The sequence below is a fragment of the Molossus molossus genome, unplaced genomic scaffold (genome assembly GCF_014108415.1).
Source record: "Molossus molossus isolate mMolMol1 unplaced genomic scaffold, mMolMol1.p scaffold_m16_p_8, whole genome shotgun sequence".
NCBI classification, from domain to species: domain Eukaryota; kingdom Metazoa; phylum Chordata; class Mammalia; order Chiroptera; family Molossidae; genus Molossus; species Molossus molossus.
Window position 1 is genome coordinate 13,054,857 of NW_023425402.1, and position 15,286 is coordinate 13,070,142.

Consider the following 15,286-nt stretch of genomic DNA (forward strand, 5'->3'; position numbering starts at 1 on the left):
TTACAGAAGGCTCCACTCTTTCAACCTGGCACAACAGGGCCCCACCAAAAGAGAGAAACAAAAGCTTTCAGCAAAATATTTTCCTAGAAAAAAGGCTTTTAACGGGCATTTTCAACTCAATATTCATTTTAATTCCAAATTGATTTCTTTGGAAGGGAGTTTAAAAAAAGAAAAGCAGCCCTAGCTGGTTTGGCTCAGCGGTTAGAGCGTCAGCCTGAGGTCCAGAGAGACCGGGGTTTGGTTCCCGCTAAAGGCATGTACCTCGGTTGCAGTTTGTCGCCGGCCCTGGTTGGGTCGTGCGGGTGGCAACCACTCGATGTGTCCCTTTCACGTCGATGTTTCTCTCTCTGTCTCCCTCCCACTCTATCTGAACAACAACAACAAAAAGCAAATTTGGTAGGGAATGAGAATTACAGAAAGATAGTTAAATTCCCTAAAAAGGAAGAACCATAAACTATTATTGGGGGGGAGGGGGGGAGTGGCAGGATAAGCTTAGCACCAATTTGAAACTTTAAATTTTCTAAGCCTGTTTTAATTCTTGAGTATCAGCTAATTTTTAGGTGAGGCTGATTTTGAGTTCCTTAGGAAATGCCAATACCCTTATTTCACATTGCATCCAACTAACTGGTCACCAGGGGAAATTGTATTCTAAGCCATTTCTGAACTGATGAAGTCCTAGAAGGAAAACTTCTACATCTCATATTAATCAAGATACTGGTTTCATGAAGAAAGGGACAGGGGAGAGAAAAGAAGAGGAGAGACATAGATAGTGTTTCAAATACCAGTAGGAGAGATGAAGACCCTGAACTAAAAAGGCAATCTTAGGTCGGTTTCAATGTATTTCAAAGCAGAGACAACAGGATAAGATAAAGGTAAGAAAAAGAATGTCCTCTATACTACAAAGTATCTTCTATTTTCCTGGCTAAGGAGGTAGACTGTAAGCGTGAATCTAAGTGACACTGTATATGTCTAGTATGGTCTGAATGTTTGTGTGCCTTCCATTCATATAATAAAATATTCACCTCCAAGGTGATGGTATTAGGAGGAGGGGCCCTTTGGAGGGTGATTAGATCATAATGCGTGGACTCTCAATGGGATGAGCTCTCATGAATGGGATTAGTGCCCTTATAAAAGCTTCCTCACCTCTTCTACCATGTGAGGGCAGAGTGAAAAGCTGTGTATGGCTATGAACCAGGAAGTCCTTACCAGACACAGAATTTGGTACCATGATCTTGGACTTCCCAGCCTCCACAACTGTGAGAAAAAAAATGTTTGTTGTTTATAAGCCACCCAGAGTATGGTATTTTTGTTATAGCAACCCAGAAGGATTAAGACAGTGTCTTTTTGAAAAGAACATGTACATCTTGTAGAAAGGGTGGAAAAACTTTTACCATCTTTACTGAAAGGATAGGTAAGTATGGAACTAGATAGATTTGACACTTAGGACAAGAAGTGTAATGGCTACTTGTAGTATGTATTTAACCAAACTACCAAGGCAAAAGAAAAAATAGCAAAATTTCCAGATGATATATGTGAAAATGCTTTTTAAAACATTAGTAACAACGTGAAGTGTTTTTTGTTTTTGTCTTCCTACAATGCCTCTTCAATATTGCTCATCAGAGGAGCCTACTGGGTAATCTCTCCAAGGAAAGCTACTAAACAATTATTTTAAACGAAAACTTTTTATGCTTTGGAACCCGGACAGACTTTTTTTTCCCCCCTAACACTGGTATTTAAAATTCTCTAAAGGTAGTTCCTCTATGGAGAGAACTTCCTTCACCTCCATTTCTTCTTCACTTCATTTCTGTGAAATGCAAATGATTATGGGGTAGGGTCAGCCAGAGAAGTTCTAAATCCAGGGCACTCTGAGTAGTCTCTTTAGTTTTCCAGATGCTCTTTTGGACTGGTCCCGTTCCCAAAACCCACAGGTACACCATATGACCACATTACAGATCCCTCCCATCTTTTATTGCCTATTCCAGATGGCAGAGGCCATGATCTATGTAAGAAACCCTCAGATCATACAAAGGAAAGCAACTTAAATAATTTTCAATCAAGCCAGATCATGCTTTTCCTTTGAGGACTGTCAGGATTTAGTTTCTACTATATTACTTTTCTAATTATTAATTTGTTGCTAAGTGCCCTTTAAGTCATTTCTTTGGATGTATTTATCCATTTCCTAACAAGATACAATATCCTTCAGAGAGTAGATCATGTGTTATATTTCTTTTTTTACTCCTTTGTAATTTCAAGACTTGTGGGTCCCTCAACTCTTAGTGGTCAAAGGTGCTCAGTCTGAATTACCTTCCCTCACAGTCCAAAATGGTACTTTCTGTAGGGCAGAACCAAATTTAAAAATATATATACATTAAAAAGATGAAATGGCCGGTTTGGCTCAGCAGTTACAGTGTCAGCCCGAAGACCGAAGGGTCATGGGTTCAATTCCCAGTCAAGGGAACGTACCTGGGTTGCAGGTTCGATCCTGGCTTCAGTTGGGGTTATGTGGGAAGCAACCAATCAATGTGTCTCTCTCACCTGGATGTCTGTCTGTCTCTCTCTCCCTCCCTCCCTTCTACTCTATCTAAAAATCAATGGAAAAATATCCTTGAGTGAGGATTAACAAAAAAAAAATTGTAAAGATGAAATGGCAAATAAATGAATTTTCTTTTTTCTGCTTATTACCTATGAAGTTGGGTTCATAAGATGCTTACAACCAATTACCAGGGACACAAAAGAAAGTCAATAATGAAAGAATGAAATCGGGGGATGTGGGGAGGTGAGGATCAAAAGGGGTAATTCCCAAGTTTCTTACTAATTTAATATTTTTGAAAATGTAGTTCCTAAACCAGCATCAGAATTCCCTAGAATACTTATACATACCGATTTCTAGTGACAACTCCAAAACCTGATGAATCAGAGTCTGGGGAGGGGTCTAAAATCTGCATTTTAAACAGGCTCTACAGATGATTCATTTGTACACTGAGACCTTAGGACAACTGCACTAAATCCAGTAAATTATATAGGAATGAAGAGCTACTCATAGAAATCAAAGAAAGAATTTTATTTCTCAAATCCTTCAGCTAGACCACCACTGTTGGAACTTTCTGCAATGATGGAAATGTTCTTTTATCTGCACTGTCCGATACTGTACTGATCAGCTACATGTGCCTACTGAGGCACCTGAAATGTGGCTAGTGAGACTGAGGGATTGAACTTTTAATTTTATTTACTTTTAATTAATTTAAATTTAAATGGCCACATGTGGCTAGTAACTGCAGTGTTAGATAGCATAGACTTATATATACCAGGGCATGCTATCTTTAGCTCATTGGGCTTTTCTTTGTTTTCTTTCCTTCAAATGATTCAGTATTCACTGAATCATATCTGAATAGCTTTTTATAACTCAAAACCTGGCAAGTCCCCATCTTAGCCAATAGAAGGCTTGATTGTCTTCAGGAATTTAATTGCTACTGAGATCTTATCACATGAAACACAGCACAGCTTCAACTCCTACAGAGAATATTTCTGTGAATGGGAATACAGCAATACAACACTAGAACACGATGCCTTACAAAATCAACTCCTATGCTAGAAAAAATACGCTGGAACAACAAAAAGCCAAAATAGAAAAATACACACACAAAAATTCCACACTCTCTCCATAGAGAGCCATCAAATGGAAAGGGCACTCTAGAAACTCTTCTGATTTCATTTTCTGATCTATAAATCTGCTGATCACGCACATCCTTTCCTGCACAGCCCTTTCCCCATTACAAATCTGTCGTGGAAACTCACTAACCTGCCATATGGCAGAGTAAATCCATTCAGGAAAACACAGGGGTACTTTGCACCTCACCACACTGATTTAAGCTAGGCAGACTAGCTTCTCCAAAGGAAAAATATATCTGATCATGAAGTGGAAATCACCCAAAACTGACACAAAAGAAAGAAGCCACCTTAATCAACACACAAAATAGAGAATGAGAACAAAATCTCAGGTATACTCAGTTCAAGTAAGACAATGTGTTTAACTCACCTCTCATACATTCTGACCGCTTTATTTAAGAACAAGGCCTAACACCCAGAGGCATAAAAGGAATTCCATTGTACATTTTTCTGACAGGTACACCTTTTCCTTCATAATTCCCAAAGGTCATAATAATCCTAACATTCCCACTTAAAACATACATCATCCAGTATGACAGGCATCCAATATCCAAAGGAGATAAACCTGCAGTGCCACTGGGAAAGAATATGATGTGCTTTAACAGTTCTCCATCATTAGGTAGGTCAGCAACTTTAAATAAATATCTTGCATACTTTGGATCTGTCTGCATATGGAGAAAGTAAACCTGATAAAATATTAGTTTTTGCTTGCTTAATTACCACAGTTTTATTTAAACAATCTGAATCAACTGCAGCAAAAACCTACAATCAACATTTAAAAGTATCATACTATCTATGGTTAATATCTCTAAAACAGTCAATTAAAAGAAGGTAATGAAATCTTTTCAATTTTTGTTTTTTGTTCTGATGAGAAATGTCTAGATTTATCATATCGTTAAAAATCTCTGTATGAGATGACTGAACATTATAAGCATTCAAATATCTATAGCTTGAAAATATGATTTGTCTTTTAATTGGACTATTCCAATTATTCTCAACTAGCAAATTTCTTAGCTTATCCTAAATGCATTTCTGCATCATCAGAAATAAAATTTCTGGGAGAAAAATCAACAACAACAAAATAAAGATAATCTATCTACTTTAAGGAGATTTCCATTTCTTCTCTCTCATTGTATTAATTTCTTCTCAGTTCTTAACTAAGGACAGTGGAATAATCCTGCCTGGTCTTGGTGAGACCAAGTAGCATAAATTCCAGCTTCGGAGAGAGTAGACACTATGGTAACATGCTGACAGCCTTCATTTACATAAAAGAATACTAATTATGTGGTATCATCAACATCTGCGATTCTGCTCACTGCCATATGTGACAGCACAGGGTATTTTAACCCTTCAACTTACTAAATGTACCCTAAATTACACATACCACAAAACCTGCAAAAACTACTTGAAGATATTTTTACAAATAACAGGTGCTAAAAATGAATTTTACTTTTGGTTAGCATTTTATTTCCAAGAGATACGAGAAAATGTAACATAATATTAATAAACAATTACAAAAAATATTTTTAAAAACAAGGTAGAAATCACATTAAGATGCAATTAATAACCCAAAAGGGAAAAATGCTTTATTCTAGAATATTCTGTAGGGCTTTCAAAGGCTGTATTATAAGTACAATGAAACTACCATTAAAATTTTTATATTATGGCTAAAATAAAAAAACACACAAAAATAATAACAGTAATTAAAAGGGGCAGAGACAGAGTGAGGTTAGGGAAAGAAACTGTTCAGAAGGCCTCTGTGAAGGGACAATGTGTGGGGCTGGGGATGACAAAGTAGGTGGAGTGCCTCACAGGCTGCTCACATCCCTTTCCCTTATTACCATTCTCCCTGAGTTGGGGAGGGGTGGGCGGACAAGGGATAACCTATTGGTCAGAGCACAGCTCACGGAGCCCTGGAGAGGCTGAATTCTTTGACCTGAGAGCTGGAATGGCCACGTAAGCAGCGGCTCGTGGCCACAGGTCATGATGGTACACTGATGTGCTGGAGCCTTGAGAGGTGTGCTGTCAATCATCTGGCATCAATAAGTGCTGATGTTCAAGATGAGTCTGTCTATTCATGGGTCACAACAGATTTTAGGTTATGCCTGCATGATAAGGTCTCTCACTTGCATTAGGACACTTTCTTCAATGAAAAAAGAACTGAGTTCATCTAAGGGGCAGGGGTGCACACAACACACTGGGTTCCAGGGGAGGGAGGAACATACCTTCTGCAGAGCAGGAAAATGACAAAGACAACCACCAGCAATGCTTTTGCTCTGTACCCAATACCAACTTCTCTAATAAGTACTTTGCTCTATATAGAATAGCAGTGTCTCTAATCATGTAAGAGTCAGAGTTGGGTCTAAGCTCTCTGTACCTTCAGTCTCTGTTCTTTTGTTTGCCTCCTTCCTCTCCAGGTACAGCTATACCCAAGCCTCTCCAGTCAGAAAGAGAGAGAGACACAGACAGACCCAAGTTTGCCCTGCCTCTAGACTACCCTTGACACTGTTTCCAGCTCTCCGTCTGCCTACTTTATTTCTGGCAACTGGAATGTGCTGCTTCCTCACAACTCACTCCTTACTACCTTCACTTCATGGAAACTATTTTCTCAAAAGGTCACTAGCATTTCCTTACAGCTAAGTTCATTATTAGCCTTTTCTCAGTCCCCATCCACATCTATTCGGCACTCGCACTAGACACTGAACATGCACATTCACTCCTGCATTTTGGGCTACTGTTCTCTTCTGGTTTTCTTCCTACATCTGTAATCATACCTTCTGTTTTCATATGTGTCTCTCTCTTCCTTGAAATATAGGCTTTCCAGCCCTGACTGGTTTGGCTCAGCGGTTAGAGCATCGGCCTGCGGACCAATGAGTCACGGGTTTGATTCCGGCCAAGGGCATGTACCTTGGTTGCGATTTGTCCCCGGCCCTGGTTGGGGTCATGTAGGAGGCAGCCACTTGATGTGTCCCTTTCACATTGATGTTTCTCTCTGTCTCTCTCTCTTCCTCTCTCTCCCTCCCACTCTATCTGAAAAAAAAAAAAAAACCATATATATATATATATATATATATATATATATATATATGCTTTCGCCTGCCAGTGTGGCTCAGTGGACTGAGTGGCATCCCATGGACTAAGGTCCCGGTTTGATTCCCAGTCAGGGCATATGCCTGGGTTTCAGGCTCAATCCCCAGTAGGGGGCATGCAAAAGGCAGTTGATCGATGTTTCTCTCTCATATCAATATTTCTCTCTCTCTCCCTGTTCCTCTCTCACTAAAAAAAAAAAATCAATAAAAACACATAAAAAAAAAAGAAAAGAAATATAGGTTTCCCTTAAGGTTCTGTCCTTGGCTCTCTTCTCAGTGATTCCATCTATTCCTAGAACATAAAGTATCATCTCTATCAGCCCTGGCCGGTTTGGCTCAGCGGTTGGAGCATAGGCCTGCGGACCAGAGAGTCCCGGGTTCGGTTCCTGCTAGGGGCACATAAAAAAGTATCGTCCCTATCACATTATTTATTTATTTTGATTAATCCTCATCCGAGGATATTTTTCCATTAATTTTTTTAGATAGAGTGGGAGGGAGGGAGGGAAGGAGGAAAGGAGGGAAGGAGGGAGGGAGGGAGAAACACTGATGCAAGAGAGACACATTAATTGGTTGCCTCCCACATGACCCCAACTGAGGCTGGGGATAAAACCTGCAACCCAGGTATGTGTTCTTGACCAGGAATTGAATCCACAACCCTTCAGTCCATAGGCTGACACTCTAACCGCTGAGCCAAACCAGCCAGTGCTAGAGAATGTATTTTATTTTATTTTAATATTTTTTTAGACATTGAAATTATCTGACAAGACTTTTATAGATAATGTATTTTATTATTTTTTATTTTTTTATTTTTTTTGGTACATGCCCCTAGCAGGAACTGAGCCAAACCAGCCAGGGCTAGATAATGTATTTTAAATCTCATAAATACTTTTCTAAAACCACTTAATTGTGATATAGTTTACATACCATAAAATTTACTCACTTAAGGCAAATTAATTTTTAGTATATTCATTGAGTCCTACAAATACTTTTGAATATAAAAATCTTTCCATTCACCCTGGCCAGTTTGGCTCAGCGGCTGGAGTGTTGGCCCATGGACCAGAGAGTCCTGGGTTCAGTTCCCGCTATAGGCATGTACCTCGGTTGCAGTTTGTTCCCGACCCTGGTTGGGGTTGTGTGGGTGGCAACCAGTCAGTGTGTTTCTCTCATGTTAATGTTTCTCTCTCGCTCTTCCCCCCTCTTTCTCTCCCACTCTATCTGAACATAAATGCAAAAATGTCCTTGGGTAAGGATAAAAAAAATTTTTTTTGTTTTAAATCTTTCCATTCATTGCAGAGACTCAACTCAGTCTCAGGTTGAATCTTTACATTCAGATACCTGCATTATGGTAGATTACTACTAATGATATTAGCAAGATGAAGCTATTGAACATGTTTTGTGCTTTTTGTTTGTTTGGTAGTAGTGATGATCATAGACCGAGCTATATGTCTTATCCAGGTTTCATGGCGATCAAGGTATGTAAGATGACTGATATGGGGCTAAGGCAAGCAGTTCTCAACCTGTAGGTCACGACCCCTTTGAGGGTGGAACAACCCTTTCACAGGGGTCGCCTAACACCATCAGAAACACATATTTCCAATGGTCTTAGGAACCAAGACACTGTTCCTCTATCTGTCTCCAGGCAGGTCTGCCTACATGCAGATACGCCCACATACAACATAAGGAACTGTATTTAAGGGTCGTGGCATTAGGAATGTTGAAAACCACTGGGCTAAGGGGATGCCATCTGCGGAACAAAGCTAAGCTATCTGGCCTTCAAGGAATCAGACTTTTTGTGGGGTTTTTTTGAGAGAGTGAGAGAGAGAGAGAGAGAAACATCAACTGGCAGTCAATCACTTGCCTCCTGTACGTGGCCAACTGAGGATCAAACCTGAAACCTGGGTTTGTGCCCTGATTGGGAATCAAACCTGTAACCCTTCAGTGCATGGGATGACACTCAACCAACCGAGCCACACCAGGCCAGGGCAAGGGATCAGACTGATTCATTAACCTATATATATGTATTTTAATCCTCACCCGAGAATATTTTTCCACTGATTATTTTTAGAGTGGGATGGAGGGGGAGAGAGAGAGAGAAACATCAGTGTGAGAGAGACACATCGCTGGTTGCCTCCCACACGACCCCAACCGGGGCTGGGGATTGAACCCGATCTCAAGACTCTTCAGTATGAGGGCCAACGCCCTAACCACTAAATCAAACCAGCCAGAACTGACTCATTGATCTAATACTCTTGCCAAAGAAGTCTGTGCCTAAACCTTAACCCCTTCTCCAGGATAGTAGACTGGGGCAAAGTGGCCAAAGGAGACTCCTATTAAATTCAGAGAAATTCTAAAGAAACTGGAAGAACATACTCTCCCTCCCTCCTTCCCTCCCCCACCCTTCGCTCTCTTAAAAATGTTACCCGTGACTCACCGTGCAGAGAACTGGCAGTCAATAGTGAAGGACAACAGGTTGGCTGTGTAAGGATTAAATAGGTCTGCTTCAGAATTTAGTAGTTTATATGCTGCTTCCAGATCAAAGGGTCCTACTTGCTGCAACCTATTGTTATTTTAGCATGATCTCCCTAACAAGCTAGTGTTAAAGCAAGGTCCAAACTATAGGCTCCCTCTTTTACTCCATTGCCACATGGAAAAATTCTACCGCTACCACTAAGAGAATCATGGTTTGTCCCTGCAATATGCCTCCAAAGTACTAGGTTTTCAATAACAGCTAGGCAGTCACTAAAAATGTACACATGTATGTATACATATGTCAAAAATTCTTAAATTGTGCCTTTTACATATGTAATTTATTTATTTATTTTAATTTTTTTGGTACGTGCCCCTAGAGGGAACCGAACCCGGGACACTCTGGTCCACAGGCTGATGCTCCAACTGCTGAGCCAAACCAGCTGGGGTTACATATGTAATTTACACTGTATGTAAGTTACACCTCAACTCAGCTGTTAAAAATTATACACACACACACGCATAATTTTCCCCTAATGAAATAATAAATCTAGGCAGCAGCTCCCTAAACTACTAGGTGAAAGTTGACAGGAAGTTTTATAATGAATAGATAAGGCTGACAACATGACCCCACTGATAAATTTTACACTGAAACTAGGACAGCCAGACATTATATGCTTCCCTGATATCTTACAATAAGAGGTTCATGGCAGCATCACCTATAAAGCACTCTTGCTCTAAGAACTGAACCTGAGTCCAATGGAACCTTTGTATCTAATAGCAGGTTGTAAGAAATATAGGGGATAGGAACATGCTACCTCAAGGCTGCAATTAGCCAAGTTGCCAAATCAGAGTGTGGCAAATGCTACAGGATCAATGATCTGGAGTGTTTAATAAATATGCCCTGGCCGGTTTGGCTCAGTGGTTGGAATGGCAGCCTGTGGACCAAAGAATCGTGGGTCGAATCTGGTCAAGGGCACTTACCTGGGTTGTGGTTTGATTCCCGGCCCTGGTTGGGTTGTGTGGGAGGCAACCAATTGATGTGTCTCTCTTACATCAATGTTTCTCTCTCTCTCTCCCTTCCACCCTCCCACTCTGCCTGAAAATCAATGGAAAAATATCCTTGGGTGAGAATTATAAACAAACAAATAAATGGCATGAAGAAAAAAGGGGGTGGGTGGGTAGGTGGATCTACTATGGATTATAAGAAACCTAGAGACATATCAACCAAATTCAACATGTGGTTCTTATCTAGTACTTTATTTGAAGAAACCAACTATAAAAAGGTATTTTGAGGTAACTGGGGAAAAATTGTTTTAAAATACTGTCTGTCTCTATATCACAATTTTTTTGTTTTTATCCTCACCCGAGGACATTTTTCCATTTTTTGTTCAGATAGAATGGGAGAGAGAGAGAGGAAGAAAGAAAGAGAGAGAGAGAGAGAGAGATATCGACATGAAAGGGACACATCCAGTGGCTGCCTCCCACACGACCCAACCAGGGCTGGGGACAAACTGAAACCGAGGTATGTGCCCTTAGCGGGAACCGAACCTGGGTCTCTCTGAACTGCAGGCCGAGGCTCTAAACACTGAGCCAAACCAACCAGGACTATATCACTACTTTTTAACAGTTTAATTGGAGTATAATTAACATACAATCAACTGCACATATTTAAAGTATACAATTTGATAAGTTTTGACATATGGTATATGCTTGTGGAATCACCATAATCAAAATGAATACATCCATTATGCCCAAACGTTTCTTCATGCCCCTATTATATATCCTTCCCTTCAGCCTCCCTCCCACCAACCCAGGGGTCCACAACTAGCGTAATTTAAACACACACCAAGTATTAGATAACATGAAATTGCTATTAGTTTGATGTGACAATGGTATTGTGGTTGTATTTTTGTGTGTGTCTTTATATGTTACAGATATCTCTGAAGTATTAATAGATGAAATACTATGTTGTATGGAATTTGTTTTAAAATACTCTAGAAGGGCTCTGGCCAGTTTGGCTCAGCGGTTAGAGGGTCGACCTGCAGAACAGAGAGTCCTGGGTTTGGTTCCCACTAAGAGCACAGCACGTACCTCGGTTGCAGTTTGTCCCTGGCCCCAATTGGGGTCATGTGGGTGGCACCACTTGATGTGTCTCTCTCACATCGATGTTTCTCTTGCTCTCTTCTTCCCTTTTTCCCTCCTGCTCTATCTGAAGATGAATGCAAAAATGTCCTCAGGTGAGGATAAAAACAAAGCAAAGCAAAACAAAACAAAAATACTCTAGAAGGTAAGTGGCAGGAAGATAGATGAAAGATTGTCAAAACATTCATAATAGTTGAAGCTGGTGGATGGGTACATGGAGTTCATTATACTATTCTCTTTAGTTTTGTATATGCTTATAAAGTTCCATAAAATTTTTCTAAGATAAAAAAAAGCAAACAATATATTCTCGAAGAGCATACTAAACACGTTATAAGACATCTTTCATCTCTATCATTTACTATTATGTCTAGTTTTATTTTGAAATGCACCCTCCCCACTCCCCATAGACACATCAAATCAAAGCAATGCAGTTTTTCTCAACAGTGTTAGTAAGAGATATTGCTAATGTAGTCCTGTTGGTCTGAGCCTCAGGTATACGTTTTGGATTCAGGTGGCAACTTCGCTGTAGCCTCCCCAAATTTCTTGAAATAACTTCACTAGCCCTGGCTCAGCGGTTAGAGCGTCGGCCTGCGGTCCAGAGAGACCCGGGTTTGGTTCCCGCTAAGGGCATGTACCTTGGTTGCAGTTTGTCCCCAGCCCTGGTTGGGTTGTGCGGGTGGCGACCACTCGATGTGTCCCTTTCACACCGATGTTTCTCTTTCTCTCTCTTCCTCTCTCTCCCTCCCACTCTATCTGAACAAAAGATGAAAAATGTCCTCAGGTGAGGATTAAAAAAAATAACTTCACCAGATTTTTCCCACAAAAATCTCCTAAGTATCTTTGTCTTTTGGGGACAGTAGCACAAAAATTGTATTTTAAAAAATCCAAATATTTGTTTCTCTCACCCCAGTCAGATAAAGGTTACTTTCAGTCCACATATTTAGTGGAGAAAATTTGGCCAAACATATCCAATATAATACTCATAAACATCAACCAACAGGCTGTTTTCCAGTTGAGACTAGGACACATCTGTCATAGAAAAAGTGCCATGAATAGCACCCGTCCAGTTAAAAAGCCCACTGAGCCCATCGTGTATCTACAGCACAGTACTAGAACACTAGTGCTACCACTATGAAAACTATCAAATGTATTATTCTGAGAAAATTCATTCAAAGTTTCAACTTGAAATGCTAAGAACTGCTTTCCCAGCTGCAGTCCAGGCAGTGCAATTGGGAATTTCCCTCCTCCCACTTTACCCACGTGGCAGCAGAGGGCTTTCCACACATGGCCATCTGTATGGAAGACACATATATATGTTAGGAACTGCCTGCAGTGGGGGAAAAGGAACAATTTCTGTGAATAGAAAAGAAATCTGACTAGAATTCCCAAATGGATCGTCAGGATTAGATGCAGCGTTGGCTATTTCAGTGACTAAGGGGGAACCACATCTTCCTGATGGTCTATTTCTTAAAATGATAGCAGTATATTTAGTCCTGTGCCCTCCCCAATAATACACCAAAGGACATCTGTTAGGACGGAGCTCCGTAACATTTTGCACGAATGGAGACACAATGTTGAGCACTTTATTTCAAGAGCAAAGAAGACAAATGTCAAAAAAGAAGGAGCCAAATACAGAGGGGTATTTGTTACATACATACAAAAGGGGAAAACTGGAAGCTACAAAGAGAACACTCTGGTATTTCAATAGAGAACAGGTTAGGTAAATTATAAACTAGCCATGCAACAGAAACCACCAGTAGTTTTCTGGTTTTTTTGTTTGTTTGTTTTTTAGAGAGGCAGGGCTATGTGTAAAACAAATCAAAATACACTATGTGAAAAAAAGCAAAGGGGCAGAATGGTGTATATAATATGCCATCATGACTAACCCTACCCCGCCCAGCCCAAACATACACACACAATCTCTCTCCCTCTCTCTCTCTCTCTCTCTCATGCAACTAAGAGGATAAACAAGAAACTGGTAACACTACATGCCCTGTAGTGGCAAAAAGGGGGCAGAGATAGATAAAAAGGAGATTCAACCTTTCACTTTTTTTGGGGGGGGTGTCATGTGTTATCTATTTTTTAAAAAGATACAACACTGAGGAGATTGTTTCAACAATCTTAAAAATTCAGTCATCAGCAAGATGACTACAGATAAAAACAGAGCATATGTGGTTTATTGTGTTTTCATTAGAAAATAATGATATTTGCCAGTCTGATGATATTTGCCATGTATGGAGAACCTAAGGAATTATATTCTAGAAGCACTAATCACTAGAAAAGGAACCCCCACACCACCCCTTTTCCATAAGCTTATGACCAGCAAAGCACAGATCTCTTTGGCTTACTGCAGAGTGGCAATATAGCAGAGCCTCAGTCAGTCAAGTGTCAATCATCTGAAATTTCCTATCAGCCAAGGTACCAAAGGTAATTTCTATTCCACTTCCCCAGGGGCCACTGCTGAAAACTATCCATAGAAGTGAATTCCGTGTGCAGACTCTTTCCTCTCCCAACTCTCAAGGGATCTTCCCTTCCTTCACAGAACAGTTCCTAACATTATTCCAGTTTACTAGTCAGCAAAATCTCTTTCTCAACACCCAGCCGGCCTCTCTGAAGGAGGATGAGTGTGAGAAAATGTGAGTTAGGGGATGGGGAAGGTAATTAGCTGAACGTGAAAGACCCCTCCTCAATACCACTCCAAGTATAAAAGATAACTATAAGCCTCAGTTTCTCAGTCTGTAAAATTGGGAGCAATAATACCTACTTCAAAGAGTTGTTCTGAGGGAGGCTCAAATGAGATGGCCATGTACCTGCACTCTGAAAATGACTGACTCTTACCAAAGTATTGGCTGACTTGGCCACCTTGTCATCCATCCCCGAAAACAGTTATTTTCCCTCTGCAGGGCCTAATGTCAAGCTGGCTAACTAAGCAGTTTACTGACTATATGGTCTTGATTTTATCTAGATAGTTTCCTTTAATAAAACATTTATAATAAAATAATGTTAAACAAGAAATTAGAGGATTCTTTTATATTAAACATGAGAAAAACCACTATCTTTCCAAAGTACATTTAAGGCTTTTTCTAATATTTTCTGTTTTTCTTGAGTATTTAAAAATTGTGTTTAATATCAACAAAGTGCAAAGATAGTAAAAGTCCAATTAAGATGTTAAAAACCAACCATAAAATGCAGTTGAATTAAGGAAGCAAACTCTGTCTCAGCTCACTCTCCAGTGGGGGTATGCCCATTGAATACTGACAGGTCCAACAGAATGTGCTGCATGACAAAAATATAAAAGGGGCCTTCTTTCAAATAAGGCATAGAAGGCATTTCAAAGACGTGAACTGTGCATGAACCCTCATCTCTTGTATAAGAAGAATGCAGAAGTACTTCTGGGAACTCAACTACAGTGAGCAGGCACAAGAGAAGAGGGCCAGTGCACACCCAGGCAATGGACTTTATGTAGTTCAAATCCCATAAATCCCAGCCACCTCTGCTCCTATTTTAACAATATCAACCCTTCTTGGCCTGCCAGTCAGTCCCACTATTTGGATTACGGCAGTGACATCCCCATTAAAGGCAAATATAGAATCTTATACAGGAAACACACAAAGCCCATCAACCACTAGTAACTGAGTGCAGATGAGTTTACCATAGCAGGAAGTAGAAAGCACAGCTCTGAAGGACAGGATGCAAGTGAGGAAGAAACTGAGAGAGAAAAGTATGAAAAACAGCCTGAGACCCCATAGAAGCAAGACTTGAGCCTTAAGAGGTAGTGGAAGCAAAGGAGAGAGGTTCTTAAAAATAAATATGAGAATAATTCAAAATACACACAAAAAGCCTCACTAATTTTATAATTTTTTCCAGCATCCCTTCCATATCGACTGTGGTAACTATGCTGAATGTTGTACATACTCATA

General features: G+C 40.1%; 1 protein-coding gene across 5 annotated transcripts in view; it reads right to left on the minus strand.

Annotated features, from left to right (window-relative positions):
- Window positions 1-9,186: 9,186 nt before the first annotated feature.
- The window catches only part of MED20 (mediator complex subunit 20), an 80,300-nt gene continuing 74,200 nt past the window's right edge, over window positions 9,187-15,286 (minus strand). For 3 of the 5 annotated variants that reach the window (XR_004957817.1, XR_004957820.1, XR_004957821.1), the window contains one exon: window positions 9,187-9,229. The gene's annotated coding sequence lies outside the window, so the exon portion shown is untranslated. Of the gene's footprint in view, window positions 9,230-14,549; window positions 14,643-15,286 lie in introns of those variants that run through there. The other 2 variants (XR_004957822.1, XR_004957818.1) reach the window with 2 other exon arrangements.